Below are 21,481 nucleotides of genomic sequence, written 5' to 3'. Positions count from 1 at the left end.
TCCTTCGCTTAATATGTATTTGAGGATTCTTTATGTCTCTTCATGGCTTGATAGTTTATTTCTTTTTTGTGCTTAATAATTCATTATCTAGATGTACCACAGTTTATTTATCCATTCACCTACTGAAGTTCATCTTGGTTGCTTCCATGGTTTGGCAGTTATGAATAAAGCTGTGTGCAGGTTTTTTGTTTTTTTTGTTGTTGTTGTTCATGTAAGCTTTCAGTAAATATTAAGGAGCATGATTGCTGGGTCATACGGTAAGACTATGTTTAAATTAATAAGAAATCACCAAACTGCCTTCCAGAGTGTACTATTTTGCATTCCCACCAGCAATGGCTGTGAGTTCTTGTTCTCCACATCCTCACTGGTATTTGGTAGTGTCAGTGTTTTGGATTTTGGCTATTGTAATATGTGTATAGTGGTGTCATGATGTTTTAATTTGCAGTTCCCTAAGAACAAGTGATGTTGATATATCTTCTCATATGCTCATTTGACATCTCGGTTTTGGTAAAATGTCTGTTCAGGTGTTTTCCCCAGATTTAACTGGATTGTTTTCTTATGGCCAAGATTTGAGGGTTCTTTGTACATTGCAGATATCAGTCTTCTATTAAATGTGCCTTTTGCAAATATTTTATCCTGTCGTTTGGCTTGAATGAGAATTCATTCTCTTGACATTGTCCTTCATAGATCAGAAGTTTTAAATGTTAATGAAGTTCAACTTATCAATTATTTCTTTCATGGATTATGCTTTTGGTGCTGTATCTAAAGTTACCACCATATCCAAGGTCACCTAGATGTTATCCTATGTTGTCTGCTCGGAGTTTTAGAATATTGCATCTTACATGGAGTGCTACAATTCATTTTTAAATATGCGAACATCCAGTCTCAGCACCCTTGAAAAGACTGGCTTGGCTCCATTGTGTTTTCTTTCCTCTTTTGTCAGAGACTAGTTTTCTATGTTTATTTGGGTCTATTTATGGACTCTGTTCTGTTTTACTGATATGTCTGTTCTTTCACCAATACCACAATGTCTTGATTACTGTAGCTTTAGAGTGGATTTTCTGTGTGTGAGTGGGAGTAGACAACCATTTAATCCACACATGAGTGAGTAAACTGAGGCCTACAGAGGTGCAGCCCCAGTTAGAACCTGGGCTTCCAACTCCCACTGCAGGGCCTTTCCCGCTGTGCCTTAGGAGAAGTGAAGGGCTAAGTACCTAAAGCAGGCTAAAAAGTAAGATGTGGAGGGGATGACTTCAGGCTGATTGTAAGGAATTTTCACTTGTGTAGTCCATGTGTGGCTCTGCTTTGGCTTTGGAGGCTCCAGAACAGCCAATATTTCTTTGACACCTGCAGTCCTTAGGCCTGCTGGTGTGGGAGCAGAACACTCCAGATGCTTGACAGCCTGCAGGTCACTGGCCAGCTTGGCAGCAGACTCTCTGGAGCAATAGTCTTCTGCTTGTTCTTGGCAAGTTTCTCAGTGGCAGAGGGAAAATCAATTTGGGTCCCAAGAATCAAGGAAGGCATCTTGGGACAGTGGTGAGTTGTCTCAGGCACCCACTTTTTCACATTTTCAAATGAGGGTGGAGAGACCACTGAAAAGCAGACTAGAAATAGATCTGTTTGTGGATAACTCAGCCATCATAATCTGTCATCTTGTGCTACAGTATCAAAAAGCCCAAGTGTATGGCTTCCTACCAACCATAACTGTGACTGCGTGGTTGTCAAAAATAGTAAATATTTGGGCCAGGAGACATGTTTTACCAGCAGCATCACCCCCCACAACAATGCACTTAATTGTCTGCATTGCTGAAATAGTTCTGTATTCATTTCAAATATTTTCAATTTAATGTTGACCTCAGCTTTCCACTGAAGAATTGGCAGCATTTTGTAGTAAGTCTTGAAGTTGGCCAGTGGCAGTCCTCTGACTGTGTGTTCTCCTTCAATAATGAGTTGGCTACTCTGTCTTCTGCCTTTCCATATAAGTTTTTGAACCAGTTTATCAATATCCACAAAATAACTTGTTGGGATTTTGATTGGGATTGCATTCAGACTGTAGATCAAGTTGGAAGAACTGACATCCGGCCATATTGAACCTTCCTATTCATGAACATGTGATGTCTCACTCTTCCTTTAGTTCTTCTTTGATATCAGAAGTTTAGGGTGGTTTGCTTTGTTTTGTTTTTTGACTCTTGATTAATATAAATGTTCCTATTATGTAGTGTGTTATCTAACGTTCTTGAGGGGGTGTCTTTGTCTTCTTTTATTTCTACCTATTTTTGCTCAGATGAGTTATGTCTTTGGCTTGTGGTAGGCTGCCCTGGGAGATCCTGTATTCCTGAACAGGGGGCATGTCTCTACAGCAGTTTCTCAGTCTTTGCTGCACTTCAGAAGGACTACTGAGTCTGAAAATCAGGAGGGCAGATTGACTCCAGACCAGTTAACTCAGATCCTCTGCACATGGGAGCAAGGCAACAGTGTTTATAAACCCTCTACTCAAGTTTGAGAATCACTGCTCTAGAGAGAATTTGCTTTTGATTTTTACAGACATTTTGAGTGTGTTTCTGGTCCATTCTAATGTTAGTTTCTCAGATATGGGTTCTTAATATGGGTAATATAAACTTGAACCCCATGTTTGGGGAGTCTTCTTTTTTCCACCACCAAGTGTATAGGCTGATTGACAGATTCCTTTTTATCTCTTCATTGAGAGAGTAGCCCTTTAGGTGTAAGAAGGGTAGAGAGGGGCTCTGTTCTATTTTATTTTATTGAACAAATTCAAGACTTTATCATCTATTTCCATATGTCTGTGAAAACCTAAGTTCCTTCATGTATATCATGAAATTTATGTATATCATGTATATATGAAATTCATGATGTGATTATACCTCAGTCCTTATTATGGGTATGGTAAATGGCCATAGTTCAGAAGCTTGTGATTGAATATGAGTTAGGCATTACTGAGTTTAATTGTCTACAGGTTAATGAATTTGAACTCATCCATGACTTTCATTATAATCATTTAATAATATGCATTGTTTAGAGTACCCCCCACTTTGTAAGGAGAAGCTATATGTATTAGGTTTGTGGGTTTTTTTTAATAAAAACAAATATACATTGCATCATAATATAACATTTGTACCCTTCCCTAGGCATTGAACTTTTCTCCTTGCTTGCAAACATACACACCCAAATCCTCTAAGCTTCCTAGTTAAGAATATCAACAAGGGCTGGGGTTGTGGCTCATTGCTAGAGCACTTACCTAGCATGTATAAGGCACTGAGTTCAATCCTCTGTACCACATAAAAATCAATAAACAAAATAAAGGTATTGTGTCCATCTACAACTAAAAAATTATTAAAAAAAGAATATCAACAAATACTCTCTGGTCAGCCTAAATATCAGTGTAAGTATGACATTTCTATATTTATGTTCTTCCCTGGTTTCTATTCTAGAATTTCCTTCCCTGAGAGCTCAGCTAAGCATTTAGAATCTTTGTTTTATTTCATCCAACAAATCTAGGTTTTTCTGTGTACTCAGAGCACAACGTTGTTGGATAGAAGCTTGCTATGATGCTAATCTGTACTTTGTGGTCAGGGCCTGATCTTTGGGGTCATCCCCTATTCCTGATTCCTGCTTGAACCAAGTACATGCTTGCTCTCTGTAGACATGGTGCATTGTGTTTGCAAGTGTCCACTTGGCAGACAGGCTCCTGGAGTGTGTGTGTGTGTTCCTAGATTGTGCCTGGCCTGGTCTTGGCCTCATCTCAGTCCAGCTGGTCTATGTTACCAAAGTCCCAGCATGCTTTGAATTCCAGCCTACCTGAATTATGTCAGCCTCTATTCTGTTTTCATCTGTTTCCAAGTCTCTGTCCTCACTGACTTGCCAAACTCCAGTCTGGTTTCAGTTTATTTCCTGGACTCATCTTTTCACAAAGGACTCTATCCTGATTTAAGAGCTTGTAGGGCAGTTTATAGTAACGTGGGAATGAGTCCAATTTAGGATTCAGATTTCTAGGATGCCCAGATGGTCTTAGCAAAAAGCTTCTAACTTTCTGCTTCATTTAAAAACACTTATGAAGTATGTAAATCCCAAAGACTTTCTATTATGTGTGGATAACATTAGTACTTAGAAGATTAATTGAGGGTAAATGCTGAGTCACTCATTTTGTCAGGAGGAGGCAGTTTACAATTGAGGATCACCTTTTGATTTCTTTTTATTTGCTTAATTAGTGAGTAGTGATTGGTCTTTCTGTGTTCTAGTCTGTGCAACCCTTTCACTCTGAGACTTCCTAAGGAAACCGAATTTGGTGGAAAACATCCAGAGAACACTTGGAAGTTTTGATGGGTCATTTAGCCAGTTTGAATTCTTCTCTCTCTTTTGGAAAGATCCCTAATGAACCAATAGTATACGCTTGTGTAAGGCAAGCGTGTTTCTTGTGTATTTCTCAGCGAGCAAACCTGGTTCTGTGCTAGTGGTGTTGGAATCTGGTTATGAACATGGCTTTGAGGGTTAAGAAAGATATCTGGTGACAAGTATGCACTACGGTGCAGTGAGTCCTCGGGAATGGTGGGTTGCGTGGTTCTTGCTGGTCAGCAGTCCAAGGGACTTTTTAATCTTTGATCTAGCAATTACATCCTTTCACTCATTTTGTCCTTATTTGGATTTCTCTTCTTACTTTCTCTCTTTTTTCTTGGCATCATCTTCAAAAGAAGTTAGGAGGCTGTCCCAGAAGTTGCCTTTGAAGATTGTGGCAGTGTGTATACCTGTCAAAAAGAATCGGCCAAACCCTTTTGAAAGCTATTTTACACATCGAGTCCTGGGCCATCTCAGCTCTTCTGTTCTGATTTGATCATCCAGAAAGATCTGAAAGGAAACCACCAGAGCTAATTATAGAGCCCAGAGTGATTTTCAGATGCCTTTCCCCCTTCATTTACTCATACAGGGCATTCAGGAATTTTGCACTCTGGATAAAAGCAATTTATAATTTGATTGGGCTGGGGAAAGTTAGAGTTTTGGGCTTTATTTTGAAAGCAAAACTCTAATTTTCTTAGGAGACTATTCAGTTCTGTATGTTTTTCTTTCTACCTTCTTTCTCTTTGACCTCTTTCCTTCTTTTCCTTTCCCCCTCCCTTCCTTCCTTCTATCTTGGTAGCTTGGAACATAACTAAATCTTTGGAAAATGGTCATTGTTGAAGGGAAAGTATTTCTATTATGAAAATGTAATTTAGAATAATGAAACTTTAGGTTTAGAAATAACCTTAATGTTCCTGTACTTAAATCATTTAACTAATGCTTGAGTCCTAGCCTGTGTTCAACTGTGTTCCTAGCCCAAGAGGGGACATCCACGTTGCCTGTATTATGGGAAACTCCTTTGTCCTGAGATTGCCTATTGCCACTTCTCTGCTACTTAGCAACTGTTTATGTTGAGCAAAAATATACTTTCCTATAATGTCTATCCTCTGCATTTTCATTTCTTTGGTTGAGTAATATTTTTCGGAGTTCAGGCTGAGATCCAGGTTTGTGAGATAATTTTAACTGGATATGACTAACATTAAAAAAGATGAAAAAGAAGAAGAAGAAGAAGGAGAAGGAAAAGAAGAAAAGGAGGAAGAGGAGGAAGAGGGAGAAGAAAAAATAGGAAGAAACACAATATAATGGGAATAGAATAGAATGTAAAATATCAGTATATTACAAGTAGTACAGTTTCATGAAACTTTTGTCTTGATTTTCCAGCAAAGTTATTAGATTATTTAGTGAACTACCTGGATCTCAGTGGTCAGTTTGGATGCTGCTGAGTGGAGTATGTCTGACTTCTGTGTGGCCATTGACTTAGTTGAACCATTTTCATACCCTATACAGTCTTTTATAAGTTAAACTTTTCCATTTCCTTCCACTCATCTATTTGTTTCATGGTCTCACATCTTGCCATCGTGAATTCACCCCAGTGTACCTAGTTTATATGAAAAATTGGAACCTGAATCAAAAACAGTGTCTCTAGTTGTGTACTATTGAAACAGAGGCAAGCAGGATTATGCCATTCCTGATTAGCAGAATGCACTTCAGTGTATTTTAGTGCAGCCTGAGGTTATCTAAAATCTGAAGATACTGTGTATAATAGCAGCTAAATGCACAGATGAGGGAGTCTGGCTTTGGGGGTCTGTCCATTCAGTTAGTGTAAACCAGAGAGTAAACTGAATAGTAATGGTGGGCAAGTTATTTAGCTTCTCTGTGCCTTAATTTCCTCATCTGTAATATAAGGATATTTCATGATAGTTTGGATATTTCTTAATAGTTTTGGATATTTTACTACAAATGACAATATTTCATTCTTCTTTATGGCAGAATAGTACTCTATTGTGTATGTGTATGAATCTATGCCATATTTTTTATCCATTCATCTGTTGGTGGACACCTTGGCTGATGCCATATCTTACATATTGTGAAGAATTCTGCAATAAGCATTAACATGCAGGTATCTCTTGTGTATTTACTGACATCACTTGCTTTAGATATGTACTAAGGAGTGGGTTAGCTGGATCATAGCCATTCTAACTAGGGTGAGAGGGAATGTCATTGTAGCTTTGATTTGTATTTCTTGATGCTTACTGACATTGAGCATTTTAAAAATATTTATTAGTCATTTGAGAAATATCTATTTGGATCATTTGCCTACTTTAAAATGGGGTTACTTTTTGTTGTTAAGTTTATATAAATATATATAAATAATATTCTGGATGTTAAACCTCTGACAGGTGAATAGCTGGATAATATTTTCTTCCATTGGTCAGGTTTTCTCCATCCTGTTGATTATTTCCTTTGTTGTATAGAAGCTTTTTAGTTTGATATAATTTCATTTGTCAAGTTTTGCTTTTGTTTCTTGTGCTTTTAAGAGTCCTGTCCTGAAAATCATTGCCTACAAAAATATCTTGAAGTGTTTCTGCTACCTTTTTCTCTAGTAGTTTTCATGTCTTACTTTAAGGTATTTGATCCATTTTGAGTAGATTTTTGTATAGGGTGAGAGATAGGGGTCAAATTTCACTTTTTCTGTGTAAATTCAGTCTTCCTTGCAACATTTGTTAAAGAGGCTGTTATTTTTTAAAAATATTTTAAAGTTGTTGATGGACCTTTATTTTATTTATTTGTTTGTGATGCTGAGAATTGAATCCAGTGCCTCACGCATGCCAGGCAAGCGTGCTACCACTGAGCCATGACCCCAGCCCCAGGGAGGCTGTTCTTTCTGTAGTGTATGTTTTTGGCATCTTTGTTGGGAATCAGCTGTAGATGTGTGGGTTTATTTCATTTCTGGGTTTTCTATTCTGTTCTGTTGGTCTACAAGCATGTCTGTCTTGGAATCAGATACTATGATGACTCCAGTTTTGTTCAAGATTGCTTTGGTATCTTTTTGGTCTTTTTTCTTTTGGTAGGGAGGATTGAACTCAGGGGCACCTAAGTACTGAGCCACATCCCCAGCTCTTTTTATTTTTATTCTTTTGTGCTTGTCTTATTTTATTTAACATGTTCTCCAGGTGCTCAGTGATCCTTGCAATTCTTTTTTTTTAACTTAATTAATTCTAATTGGGTATATATGACAGCAGAATGCATTTTTGATTCATTGTAACAATTGCAGCACAACTTTTCATTTTTCTGGTACAATGTAGCATTGCACCATATGTGCAGGCATACATGAACCTAGGATAATTATGTCCATCTTATTCCACCATATTTTATTTTTAAATTTTGAGACAGGAGCTCATTAATTTGCTTAGGGTCTGAATGTTGCTGAGGTTGACTTTGAACTTGTGATCCTCCTGCCTCAGACTCCCAACCTGCTGGGATTATAGGTGTATTATTCTAATAATCTTTTGGTAGAGTCTTTAGGGTGTGTGTGTGTATGTGTGTGTAAAATCATATCATCTGCAAATAGGGACAATTTGAATTCTTCCTTTACTACTTCTGTGCCTTTTATTTATTTCTCTTGCCTAATTGCTCTGGCTAAAATTTCTGGTACTACTTTGAATAAGAGTGATGAAAATGGATACCCTTGTCAGGTTTCTGATCTTAGAGGAAATGCTTTCAGTTTTCCCCCATTCAGTACAATATTGGCTACGGGTTTGTCATATATAGTCTTTAGCATGTTGAAGTATGCTCCTTTGCTACCTAAATTGTCAGGGCTTTTATCATGAAGGATGTTTAATTTTATCAAATGCTTTTTATACATCTGTTGAGATGATCATATGGTTTTTATCCTGTTTATGTGATGCATTATGTTTATTGATTTATACATGTTGAATCATTTTTGGAACCCTGGAATGAAACCAATTTGATCATGATGCATGATTGTTTTGATGTGATGTTGAGTTTTATTTGATAATATTTTGTTGAGGATTTTATTTATGTTTATCAAGTATACTTATATGTAGTTTTCTTTCTTCTTTTGGTTCTGTGTCCTTGTCACATTTTGGTTAACAGCTTAATTCTGGCCATATAGAATGAGTTTGGAAGAGTTCCCTCCCTTTGAATTCTGTGTAATATTTTGAGAAGCATTGGTGTTAGTTCTTCTTTAACAGTTTGATAAAATTCATCAGTGAAGATCCAGTCCTGAACTTTTCTCTGTTAGGAGACTTTTTATTACTTATTACTGTTTTTAGTTATTCGTGTTTTTAATATCTTCTAGGTTAAATTTTAGTAGGTCATATGTGTCCATAAGTTTGTCTATTTTGCCTGTATTTTCCAATTTGTTAGAATATAGTTTATCAAAATAGTCCGTAATGTTCATTTCAATTTCTGCAGTATCAGTTGTAATGTTTCCTTTTCTTTACTCTCTAATTTTATTTATTTGGGTCTTCTTTATCTTCTTTTTGGTTAGTCTAGCTAAAGGTTTCTCAATTTTGTTTTTATTTTCACCGAACTAACTCTGTTTCATTGATCCTTTGTGTTGTTCTGTTAGACTGTATTTCATTTATTTTGGCTCTGATCTTTATTATTTCTTTCATTCTAATAACTTTGTATTTTGTTTGATTTGCTTTTCTAAGACCTTGAGATACATTATTGGATTATTTAGTTTAAATCCTTCTTTTTTTTTTAAATGTAGGAACTTTTTTTTTTTTTTTAAATAAACTTCCCTCTTAGTACTCCTTTTTCTGTATTCCACAGTTTTGGTATGTTGTGTTTCTGTTTTCATTTGTTTCAAGGAAGTTTAAACTTCTGATTTCCTCAGTGACCCAGTGTTCATTCAAAAATATGTTCTCCATAAATTTCCATAATTTCGAAAGTTTTCTTGCTGCTGTCTCAGTTTCATTTCTTGTGTTCAGAAAAAGAAACAGGATATGATTTCATTTAAAATAAAACTTTAAAGATTTGTTTTGTGGCCTTATCTATGGTCTATTCTAGAGAAAGTTCCTTGTGTTGATGAAAAGACTGTGTATTCTGTAGTTATTGGATGGAATGTTCTGAAAATGTTAAGTCCATTTGGCTTATAGTGTAGTTTATCTCTGATACATCTTTGTTGATTTTTTTGATGAGGGGGGTCCTGCATAATCTATCCATTGGTGGGAACTGGGTATTGAAATCCTCCACTATTATTGCATTGGAGCTCTCTCCCTTTAGGTCTAATGGTGCTTGTTGTATAAACTGAGTACTCCAACATTAGGTGCATATAGATTTATAAGTGATACATCTTCTTGATGGATTAATCCTTTGATCATTGTATAGTGATTTTTAAAATATCTTTTCTTACTGTTTTTGTCTTACATTCTGTTTTACCATATATAAGCATAGGCACTCCTGCTTGCTTTAGGATTCCATTTTCTTGGAGTATCATTTTTCATCCTCTCACTTTCAGTCTATATGTGTCTTTCCTGGTGAGGTGAGTTTCTTGTAGATAACATTTTGTTGGGTCTTGTTTTTTAATCCATTCAATCAGTCTTTATCATTTAATGGAGAATTAAAACCATTTATATTTAGAGTTATTATTGAATGCAATTGTGCCTATCATTTTGTTGACTTTATTCATTTGATAGTCTTTGTTCATTTCTTCTTCTTTCATTCATCTTTGTGGTTTGATGGTTTACAATCTTGATAATGTTCAATTCTATTTCTCTTTCTTGTTCCTGATATTTTGGTGGAATTTACACTTTCACATGCTATCACAATGGTAGCTATCTTTCTTCCACTTCAGGGAATAGGATTCCCTTATTCATTTTTTGTAAGACTGGTCTGATGGTCGTGAATCCCCTTAGTCATTGTTTATCTTGGAAGGTCTCTATTTCTTCTTCAGTTCTGAAGGATAGCCTGGATGGTATAGTGATCTTAGCTGGCAGTTCTTTCTTTCAGGACTTGAAATATATCATTTCCTACCCTCCTGGCCATGGGTCTCTGCTGAGAAATCTGCTATTTGTTTAATGGGGTGGCCCTAAAGTGTGAGTTGGTGTTTTTCTCTTGCAGATTTTAAAATTCCTTCTTTGGTTTATAATTTTGACAATTTCATTATAATATGTTGTGGTGAGGCTCTTTTCTGCCTAATTTATTTAGCATTCCATAGGCATTCTGTACCTGAGATGAGACAGAACACTATAGTGAAAGGGTGTGGTGGAGGAAAGTAGCTCAGGATTTAACTATCAGGAAGCTGAGAGAGGGAGAAAGAGAACTTGTTTCACTAGGAACGAAATATATACCTCAAAGGCACACCCCCAATGACCCATACTGTCCAGTCACACCCTACCTGCCTACAGTTACCACCCAGTTAATCCTTATCATCAAATTAATATACTGATTAGGTTAAAGGCTCTCATAACCAACCATTTCACTTCTAAATTCTCTTGCATTGTCTCACATATGAGCTTTTGGGGAACACTGCATATCTAAACCGTAACAATGGGACATATATTAGGCACTTAGTGAACTGATATGTTTTAAAAACATATTAAATTCTTAAAACATTGACCTCTTAACCAACTCAAATGTCTAGAACTTTTTGCATGTGCTGTGTGTAGTGTGATCTTGTGTCCCTGTTTGCCCAGGGCAGCCCCAGTTTTCATTGGTTGTCCTAGCACATTTAAAAGTGCCCCCTTTCATTCTCAAAGGCTCAGATAGAACTTCAGGTTTGATTATTCTAAACCATATTTTGGTGGTAGGAATTAATGTTTTCCTCAGTTGTATTCTACCCTAACTCAATCCACATCTTACTAAAGTATTTTTTTCAATTTTGGATGTACGTGGAAAACCTTACTTTTTTTTCGTATTAAAGTTTAACCTAGGGCTGGGGATGTGGCTCGGGTGGTAGCGTGCTCGCCTGGCATGCGTGCGGCCCGGGTTCGATCCTCAGCACCACATACAAAACAAAGATGTTGTATCCGCCGATAACTAAAAAATAAATATTAAAATTCTCTCTCTCTCTCTTAAAAAAAAAAAACCTAAGGGAGTCATACTATACTTATCCTAATGCTTCTTTAGGATATGTGCTTCTTGAAATTAAAAAAAAAAATAAATAAAATAAAGTTTAACCTAAATTCTCTGCCCACCATCACATTTGCCCTCCTTGCCAGATGGCAGACCCAAGCTTCAAGTCCTTCAAGAACAAGTCCTTTCTCTAAGGACTGACTTTCTTTTCTTTTCTTTTTTTTTTTTAAATAGATTGCTTTGTGTCTTAATTTAAGCAAGCCAGGGTTACCAGAACAGGGCTTACAGAAAGCCCTTTAATGTCCACTTCCTTCTGAATTAATATGTATACATTAAAAAGTAGCATTTAATAATCGTTTAACTGGTAATGAGTATGATGATCTTATTACTGAATGTGAATTAATTTCTCCTTCTTGTCCAAAGGCTGTTACCACAGGTGTATGTATGTTTGTGTACCTATATATATTTTACATATGTAAGAATATGTAAATATACATATGAACACCTGTGATAATAGACTTATATATCTGTCATATTTTCTAGACTTAGTTTTTTGTGAAAGAAGGATATTCATCCTTAGTGAATCAGCATGTGACCCCATGCTTTTTTTAAGTGCCCACATATTTTAATGATCTGTTCTAGAATTTTACTATGGTCTAGTTTTTTGCATAATTGCTTTCTCTGTTGTTTTGAAAATTAGGACTTTCCTTATTTTCCATAGGTTCTTCCCTTGTTTGCTAAGATTCCTTAATGATAATTGCCATTGGCTCAGTAATCTCATTTGCTGAGTTCTTTTCGTATTCTAGAATGTAGTTTGGCCTGGTCAGGAGATGTAAGCTTCTTTAAAGAAGCTGTCTTAACATTTTTCCCAGCTTTGGCTTCAGTTACCTGTTATAAATATATTAATGAAGTTCTTCAGTTAAAATTGGAAATTTTGCTAGTTGCTATTTATTTAGCTCTTACTATGTGCAGAGCACTGTTGTGACCATTTCACAGAGCAATGTTGTACCACTCTGAGGTGGGGTATTTTCTCTGCTTCAGAGATGAGGAAAGCAGGGTCACAGGCACTGAGGGGTAGAGCTGGGACTGGAACCCAGTTAAGATGTGATATGAATATGACTGGAGAGCAGCTTACTGCCAAATTATAATCTGAAGGTCCTTGATAAAATAGTCTTTGAACTGGAAGATTTTCTTCTGATGTGTTAAAATTGATCTTTCATATACAACACTTCACTAATGACTCATATCCTTATTTAAAGTATTAATTATTTTACTTCTACAAAATTGAAACTATTGAAACAAATGTAGATGAAGAGGAACTTGGGAAAAGGAGTAAGAATTTGAATTTATTTTTTAGTAAAACACCCATGATGTGTATTTTTTATATTTATTTATTTATTTTTTAGTTATAGGTGGACTCAACATCTTTATCTTATATTTATGTGGTGCTGAGGATTGAACCCAGTGCCTCATGCATGCTAGGCGAGTGCTCTACCTCTGAGCCACAACCCCAGCCCCCCCCACCATTATGTGTATTTATTTGTTTTTTTCTCATAAAAATGAGGTAAAGGCAAACGATTCTCCTAAAAAAAAAAAAAAAATACATGCAGCTGTGTGTAAGTCCTGGGTAATGAAACATGGTTTGCTTTCTGTATGTTCTGTATCTTCTCTCTTCATAGATTCATATTCCTCCCACCTTGGTACTTGATCAGTGAGTGTAATTTTCATTGGTTTATGTCACCCTTACTTCCAAAAGGATTTGAGGTGATATCAGTTTCTGCTGACTTAGCAGCATTAAACACATTTCTGAGCCAGGTACCACCCATGGCACACACCTGTAATCCCAGCTGGAAGGCAGAGGCATGAAGATTCCAAGTTGGAGACGATCCTGGGCAACTTAGTGAGACCCTGACTCAAAATAAAATTTAAAAGGGGCTGAGGATGTAGTTCAGTGGTAGAGCACTTGCCTAACACATGTGAGGTCTTGGGTTCAATCCCTAAAACTGCAAAAAACAAAACAAAACAAAACTCAAAACATTACGTTAGCAATATTATTAATAAAAAATAGCCTCTCTAAAGACAGAGACCCACATCTCTTTTGCTCACAGCTGCATTTTTAGTTCTGAGCATCATTCATAGCATATTATCACATTAATTGAATGTATTAATGAATCGATAAGTGACCATCTCCAAGTTATCTTTAAGGGTTTTCCTATATCACTTGCATTTTGTTTTGTTGATGAGTTGAAAAGTTATTTTTTATCTATTTAAAAAGCATAAGACTTTCTAAAAAAATAGTTGTTATTTTGAAAGGACAAGTTTGCTCTTTAAAACTTTTGCTTTCAGAGAGGCTTTGTTAGCTATGTGAAAATTTTCTCCAGGTGCCAGATGATGATCTGTATGACAGAAGTAGAAAAGAGCATTTGCAAGGGTGAAGCAAAGACTCACTGTCACTGTCAGTCCCTATAACAAGCCCAAAATAGTTACAGAAGCTGCTGGGGCTGGGCACTTGCCATATTGTCACTTGCAGCCTCCAGGTGGAAAGACCAGGAGACCGGGGAGGACAGAGGGCCTTTCTCTGCACCACCTAAGCACATCACAGGGATGAAAGACTAAACCCCTGACTGGCTCCTTGTCCGTCCTGCAGACACCCTAGGGATGTGAGAAACTTCTTGCTTTGGAGAATCTTGTTTCTTTCTATTTAAATTATAATTTTCATTTGAAAGTACACCAGTGTTTAATTTAAATATTTTCATCTTTACATTTATTTTTGTTTGCATGTAGTTATATATTTAAAACCTCATTTGAGTATTTAATTTAGAGTAATATCAATTGGATAAAGGTATAATGAGTGCAGCAATCACCCTAAATTGACTTATTCTTTTTTGTTGTTGTTTCTTTAAAATGTTTCAAAATTCTTTACTCAAGAAGTTCAGTTTTGTTGACAACAAAAGATTCTTTAGAGCCTGTGATAATAGATGCTTTTTTTCTCCCACTGAATCCATAAAAATGTGTCAGCTGCTAGAAGGAATTTTAAAAAGTAGCAGACAAACTAAGGATCACAAAATTACCATATTACTAAGAAACCCAGTAACCTGGTTCTGAATCAGATTGGCAGTGCCACCTAGTGATAACTATCTCGAATAAGAGCCAAAGGAACCAGAGTGAGACTTGGGAGACTAAGACATTCTACTCTTTGTTCAGTGACTTACATAGAATATAAAAATTATTTCTTACTATTTCAAGACTTTGGGCTTCTGTAACTAGAGGGTGTTCTTCCTTTTTCAAACATGGCAAAGAATACAGCTTTCTGCAAAGGCCCCTTAGTGTTTAATTTTTAAAACATACAGTAACATTGAAAACCATAGTTATAATTACAAAAAGATGACATGAACTTTTTTTTTGGTAGCCCTAGCTCTCATTTCCAGTAAAATCTGGAATTATTAGTTAAATTGGATAAATTTATATTATAAATAGGGTAAGCAGATATGGATAAGCTAAAATATGGCAAGAATGTGATCAGGTAATGATCTTGCCTCTTTCATCTTGTTAGTAAAGCAGTAATTTTGTGGTCCTTAGTTTGTCTGCTACTTCTTAAAATCCCTTCTAGCCGTAAACACATTTTTTTATGGATTCAGTTGGAAAAAAAGACACTTATTTGGGAAAAAAGTGTCTTCTTCTTCGTTAGTTTCATCTATGTAATAGGTAAATATATGGAGTCTTTGTGAAGTTTTCAGAATAATTATATTTTAAAACTTAAACATTTGAAAATATTTAATCAATTCATATTTTACTTTTTTTTAAACCTTACCAGTACACATTAGTTTAGGCTTTAGCAAGAATCATCCACCAGGCTAGCTTTATCCATCCTTTGGTAATTCCAAGTCTCATATTGGAGCTTATTAAAACTGGTTCATGAGTTGCTATACATTTGTCGTACCAAATCAATGTTATTTTCAGACATTGTAAATATTTATTCCATTATCTTTTTGTGTAGCTTTTTTTTCTAATAACAAAAGCAATGTGTGTTAATAATAAAATTCAGGTGTTAAAGTAATCATTCTCTAGAAACTTGAACCCTGAAAATAATCATTGCTGCCAGTGGTGTTTTATTTTCAGTTGCTGCATTTGTTAATGAATCTTTTCCCTTCTCAATGGTCTAGCAGTAGGGACACCCATCTTCATTTCCCTGTATGACACTTACTTCCAGGGAAGTTACTAGAATTCCATTAACATGGTCAGGACATTTGAGTTTTAATTCCTAGTTTGAATGATTCTTTCTTCCTGTGCTCTTCGATTTCCTCAACATTTGATAATAACACTTGTTTGTGCAGTATATGCAGATTTTCTAGCACATTCAGATATATATCAGCCCTACCAGAAAAAATTGTAGAAAGCTTAGACTTTGCCCTAGTTAGTTAACATGTGGCTAAGCTGTGATTTTAGCCCCTTCTGATTACATATGTCCCCAAGTGAATTCATCCGGCCCCAGACTTTAAATACTGTGTTCTGACTTGTGAGTTCAGAATTGTATATGCAAGTGTCTGGTCTTGTTTGTTTTTAACATATCTTTCTTGGCATCTTAAATATGGCTTAGCAATAAAGAAATCGTCAATGTCCTTTGTGCCCTGTTTCTTCTAAGACTTCTCTGTTTTAGCTGAAGCCTACCCATTTGCTCAGGCAAAGCCTTGAGCTTGGCATCAGTCCATCAGCAAGTGCTATTCTCTCCGCTTTTCCTCTGTTCACTTAACTCTTACCTAGGCTAGCATAATTGTTTCCCAATTGGATTTCCTGCTTCTCCTCTATCCCTTGTCCTCATTGCATGCCCTTCCATTATCTTGCTTTATCATTTCATTATATTTAAGAATAAATGATGCTACTTACTTATGGGTTTGTTGTCTGATCTTCTTTCCTTCTGGAATGTAAGCTCTGCAAGGCAGAAACTTTATCTTGGCATTACTGAATCCCTGGCAACCGCAGGTTTCATATGGAATGAATGGGTGAATAAATAAACAAATGAATGCATGAAGGGAAGAAATCTAGTGCTCTTTTAGTATTGAGAATTCAGGAAAAATTATTCCTTTACTGGTCTTCTCAGGGATCTCTTGTGTATTATTGAAAGAGTTAAAAAGACTTTATTTAATACTGTATTCTTGAGATCAATAGAGTCTTATAATTAGAAATATGGAGTATCATTTGACTTTTGCTGCATGCACCTTTTAATCCCTGAGATCTTTCTGGGAGGCTTTCTGCAGAAACCTGAAAAGAAAACCAATTATAGTGCTTTCTTGGAAGATCCTGACCCACCAAATGAGTAGGAAATTTTTGCTGGTGCAGAGAGACATTTAGTAAGTGCTTCCATAGTGACATTAAAAAAAAAACAGGAGAAATGAATTTAAAAAAAAAATCTTTATTTGCTTTGGACTATGCTTCTTCCAGTAGGATTAATTTTGAATAAAGAGGAAATTGATATTGGATTAATAAATTTTTAAAACTGGAAACTTAAAATGAATGTCTAATGATCCTGAAATACTATATTTAAAAAAAATCAGTGACTCTATTTAAAAACAAATAGAAAATAAAATGAGAAAAGTTTACAGAGAGATTGATTGTTCATTCTATATCTAGTATAATGGAAATTTCTTTCTGTATCAGCAAGATCTGGGTGTTGATTTAGTCATGCCATTAGCTAGCCACATGTCCTTGGGCATATTGTTTCTGGAATCTAGACTTCTTTGTTGAAGGTTTAGGATGATCATGAGATGAATCTTGGGAAGGAATTCTCACAAGTTTAATGCACAATACAAATCAAATATATTATCCTGATTATCCTTATCTCACCATTCTGGTATGAGGATCCAGGTCTTCATTCTCTTGCTGTTTTTAACATTGGGATCCCAGAGCTCCAGTGGCTACAAAGAAGCCCAGATCTGAACCAAGGAATTCATAAGACACTGTAAATAGTTTTAAATGACTTGTGTGGGAAACGTGTGCCTCTTGTTTAGTTGACTGTTTATGTGTAGCTGAGATTAACAACAAAAACACTGTATATATAGCACCATCCATGAAGCTTTATGTCTTTATTATAAATTTGTAAGCATCCTCAAAGGTCTCAGAATAAAATCTCCTTTGAATATGTCAGGAGGAGAGAGAATGGGGATTTTCACGTCTTTAAAAGTAATCAGGGGCTCAGGTCTCAGAAAAAGTAAGAAGTGCCAAGAATGACACCTCTGAAACCATTAGTTCTTGACAATTTTTTCAACTTCTTTTTTTTAAAGCCAGACTAATGATGCATTTTAATACCATTAGTATTTCTTAAGTAAAATTAGTTTAACAGTGTAAGTAATTTCAGTTCTTAAAATACAAGGTGGAATATGACCCTGAGGCAGGATTATTGCATGCATTTATTTAAAATAGCCCCATTTTCAGATATCAAAAGTCATGCTTTTGAGTATTCTGGAGCTAAGTAATTTTTAAAAAAGTTTCAAGCAGATTGTTTTGTTTTAAAAATACTGAAGATGCAATATGTGAATCGTATTTGGATTTGGGAGCAGGATATTGAACTTCACAGTAAAAGTGATTCCATGCTTGTCAAAGCCCAAAGAGAGGTTTATAAAGCCACCAGACAGAGAAACTGAAACTCACTTGGAAAGGTAAATGATATGGGATTGGAAACATTGCATAAGTAACTTACAAACCATTTTTATTGATTTATTTTATTCTTTGAAGACAGATTGTTAAAATGAAAATTGTTTTAATCTTTTCTAAAAAGAAAACTCTTCTCTGAAATTAAAAAAAATCATCTTTAAAATTAAAAAATTCAATAAAATGAATGTTGAGTCAGTCACATGTATTTTTTTTTTCCTCCAAATTGTAGATTTGGAGTTGAATTTTCAAGTTAAAAATGCTAGATTACTTAGTATTTTTAAGTTCACATTTGCTAGGCAGTGTACCTTAGTAAATTATTTAAAACAAGTCCCTACTTCAAGTGAATACTCCTGAAGGAGAGGTGAGTTGGCTTTACTGAACTGGAGGCTCATCTGGAGCTGAACAGGGACAGTGAGCAGCGGGCAGAAGAGACATGTGATTTCCATTCATTTGTGTTTTTGTTCTTCCCCTCCCAGGATGCATTTCCCACTCTGGGTCATCTAGTAAAGGCATAGTAATTTCTTTTTTTTTCTTTCTTTTTTTTTTTTACAAGCTGGTGAACACTGACAAATTATTTCTCCCATAGAACTATAACCACACATTCCCAGACAGTATAATATATGCTTGAACTAACATTAGTATATATCACCATTTTAATTGCATAATAAAAAATTATCAAGTATCCAAATATTGTTACACAGTTCAAAATGTATATAAAATATTAGATGGCTGCTAAATTCATTAGCAGAATGAATTTTTTTCTTTTTTCTTTTTCTTTTTGCAAGAGATTGAGAAGCAAAGGGAAAAAAAATCACACTTCAAACAAAAAGTTGGTAAAAATATTATATGTAAATAGCAGAAAGATCAGTAGAGTAGTAGGAAGGGAATGGGGCAGATAAAGGGGGGGAGGGAAAGGAGAATTACTGGGGACTGAATTAGAGCAGATTATATTTCATGCTTTTGTGATTATGTCAAAATGTACACTAAAGGTGTATATAGCTAAAAATGACCAATATAAAAAAGAAAGCATATGTAAATTAAAAAAACTGGTAAACAACTTGTTATAATAATAAAGGAAATTGTAAGAATTAATAATAAAATTAATAATAATAATAAAGAATTATTTTAGGTATAATAACAAAGCATCACTACCTTAAAAAGTATTTTAAAAATTAAAGAGCATATTCAACATATTCTGCAAGAGACAAAGGCAACGTTTTACTAAAAATAAAATAGTCCCCTCCCATTCTTTTTTCAGGCCTTCCCTACGTTGAACCTGAAAGTGCAAACATTAAATTAACTGGAAGGCTTTTTTGGTCTGGAGATATAAAGCCATGTGCTTCTGTAACAACTTAGGTTTTCCAAATGGAAGTTTCTCATCACAGAATTAAAAAAAAAAAAAAAAAAAAAAAAAGACTTAGCAGGGTGCAGTGGTGTATACCTGTAATTCCAGTGGCTCTGGAGGCTGAGGCAGGAGGGTTGCAAGTTCAAAGCCAGTCTCAGCAGAAGCGAGGTGCTAAGCAACTTAGTGAGACCCTGTCTCTAAATAAAATACAAAACAGGGCTGGGGATGTGGCTCAGTGGTTGAGTGCCCCTGAGTTCAATCCCTGGTACTCCCACCCCCCAAAATAGAGCTTACAGAAACATTAAATAATCACCAGAAGATTTGGTAAAATTTTAAAAATTCAAACAAAACCCCCCAAAGCCCAGTGTTTAAAAGCAAACCTATATATACTGGCATGCATAAAGTGAGCAAAAAAACCAACCATGTTGGTCCTGCAATATTAGATATGATTGAAGGAATACATCACATAGGGCTTAGAGTGGTTTTAGTTCCTGGGATTTTGATTTTGTATTGTACTAAAAATGTACAAGTATTGTGCAGGGTATTCTGGCATCTAATCTTTCTAAATTTCTTATATATTAATAAGATTCTGGCATGGAAAAAGAGTTAAAGATATTAATCCAATACTACATGATTTCAGTAAAGGTCAGTTGATAGAAATGATAAGCACATTTTAAATGCTGAACGGCATGAATCTTATAAGAGTACTAACGGTCCCATATAGGTTGATCATAATTCTAACACAAGGGGATGAATTTCTGTCAGCTTGTGACTCCATAAAACTGCTCTCCAATACTCCATTGAAACTCCATAAGACGTATTCAGCATGCCAATACATTGGTAATATGTACTGCAAAATAGGTCTTGTCTCAAGTTCCACTTCCCAGGCAACAGCATGAGGCACCTGAGTTTTAATGAATGCAACAGTTGTTTCTAGGATGGTTGGAGTCTTTGAAGCATAGCCGCATTTTAGGATGATACTCTCCAGATAAATAGTTGCCTGCTGTTGAAAGTTCTATACTTTTTTCATCTTAAGAATTGTGCTGCATCTTCAGATTTCATGCCATCTTCAATTAATGCCAGAGCAGTAAGCACTGGAGCGCTCCAAGGCCAGCAGCACAGTGGACAACAATACAACTACCAGATCTTCATGAAACTTAATTTTTGCAAGTCTTAGCCAGTCATTAACAATCTAGTGGTGCACCGTCATCAAAAGGCCAATTGAGAACCCAGATGCCTCTTGCTCCACAGGAGTGGTGTTGTGAGTTGCTTCACATACTCTTACTATTGTAACACCATGCTTCTAGAGTTCCTCTATAAATTTGACTAAGGTGCCTTGGTTGGATGGTGTGTAATAAGGAATCTCAAGTAAGTGACTTCCACAGGAGCAGGGCAGTTCATTGAAACCACGTTAATTTACTTAAAAAATGCTCAACAGGTTATGGAAGAATTTTAAAAATTGATACAGAAATGATATAAAGTAACTGATGATTACTTCAGTACGCTCCACTGGATAGTCTCAGAGCTTGAAGTATTAAGTTGGGAGTGAGGGGAAATGAAATGATCCTCCAAGAAGAAGCAGCGATTCTTCAATCCAGTAAGCCTGAGCAATGGAAAGGAAGTGCAGAGGTGTCCCCGTCCAGGTCAGAACTCTCCTAGGTACTGTGTGGATTTCAGACAGACACTTCTGTATCCGGTTAACCACTCTAAGGGGGCCTTCTTGGTGGAGGAGTGATGAATTGCTACAGTTCACTCGTCTGCAGGGAGGTCGTGCTGTGCCTGGTAGTAAGTGCCACTGTCCTTCAGAAACTCCATAAACATGTGACCCCAACCACCACAGAACTGCCCTCTCTGTAAAGGTGTTCTCTTCTGTGGTAGCTTCAGTTATCAAAAGAAAGTTCCAGACTTGGCAGCTTTACCCTCAGCTCTCAGAGCCATTGCCCAGGTTTCTCTCAGCTCCCTTTATACTCCAGGGGCCATAGTAATTTTTCACCATCCATTCCATGCTGGTCTCTGTGTTGACTTTCCTAATATCTCTGGGCAGATGGCTGCTCTTTTCTCCTTTGCCTTATGTGCATCTCTGTTATTGCATGT

The 21,481-nt window shown here is 35.9% G+C and overlaps 2 pseudogenes; both read right to left on the bottom strand.

Moving 5' to 3' along the window:
* Nucleotides 1-1,189: 1,189 nt before the first annotated feature.
* On the bottom strand, nt 1,190-1,804 carry LOC114092320 (cell division control protein 42 homolog pseudogene; annotated as a pseudogene).
* Nucleotides 1,805-20,298: 18,494 nt separating this feature from the next.
* Nucleotides 20,299-20,803, bottom strand: LOC139707802 (protein tyrosine phosphatase type IVA 1 pseudogene; annotated as a pseudogene).
* Nucleotides 20,804-21,481: the final 678 nt, after the last annotated feature.

The sequence above is a fragment of the Marmota flaviventris genome, chromosome 12 (genome assembly GCF_047511675.1).
Source record: "Marmota flaviventris isolate mMarFla1 chromosome 12, mMarFla1.hap1, whole genome shotgun sequence".
Taxonomy (NCBI): domain Eukaryota; kingdom Metazoa; phylum Chordata; class Mammalia; order Rodentia; family Sciuridae; genus Marmota; species Marmota flaviventris.
Note: the sequence above shows the minus strand (reverse complement) of the source record. Positions and strands in the feature narration are given on the sequence as shown.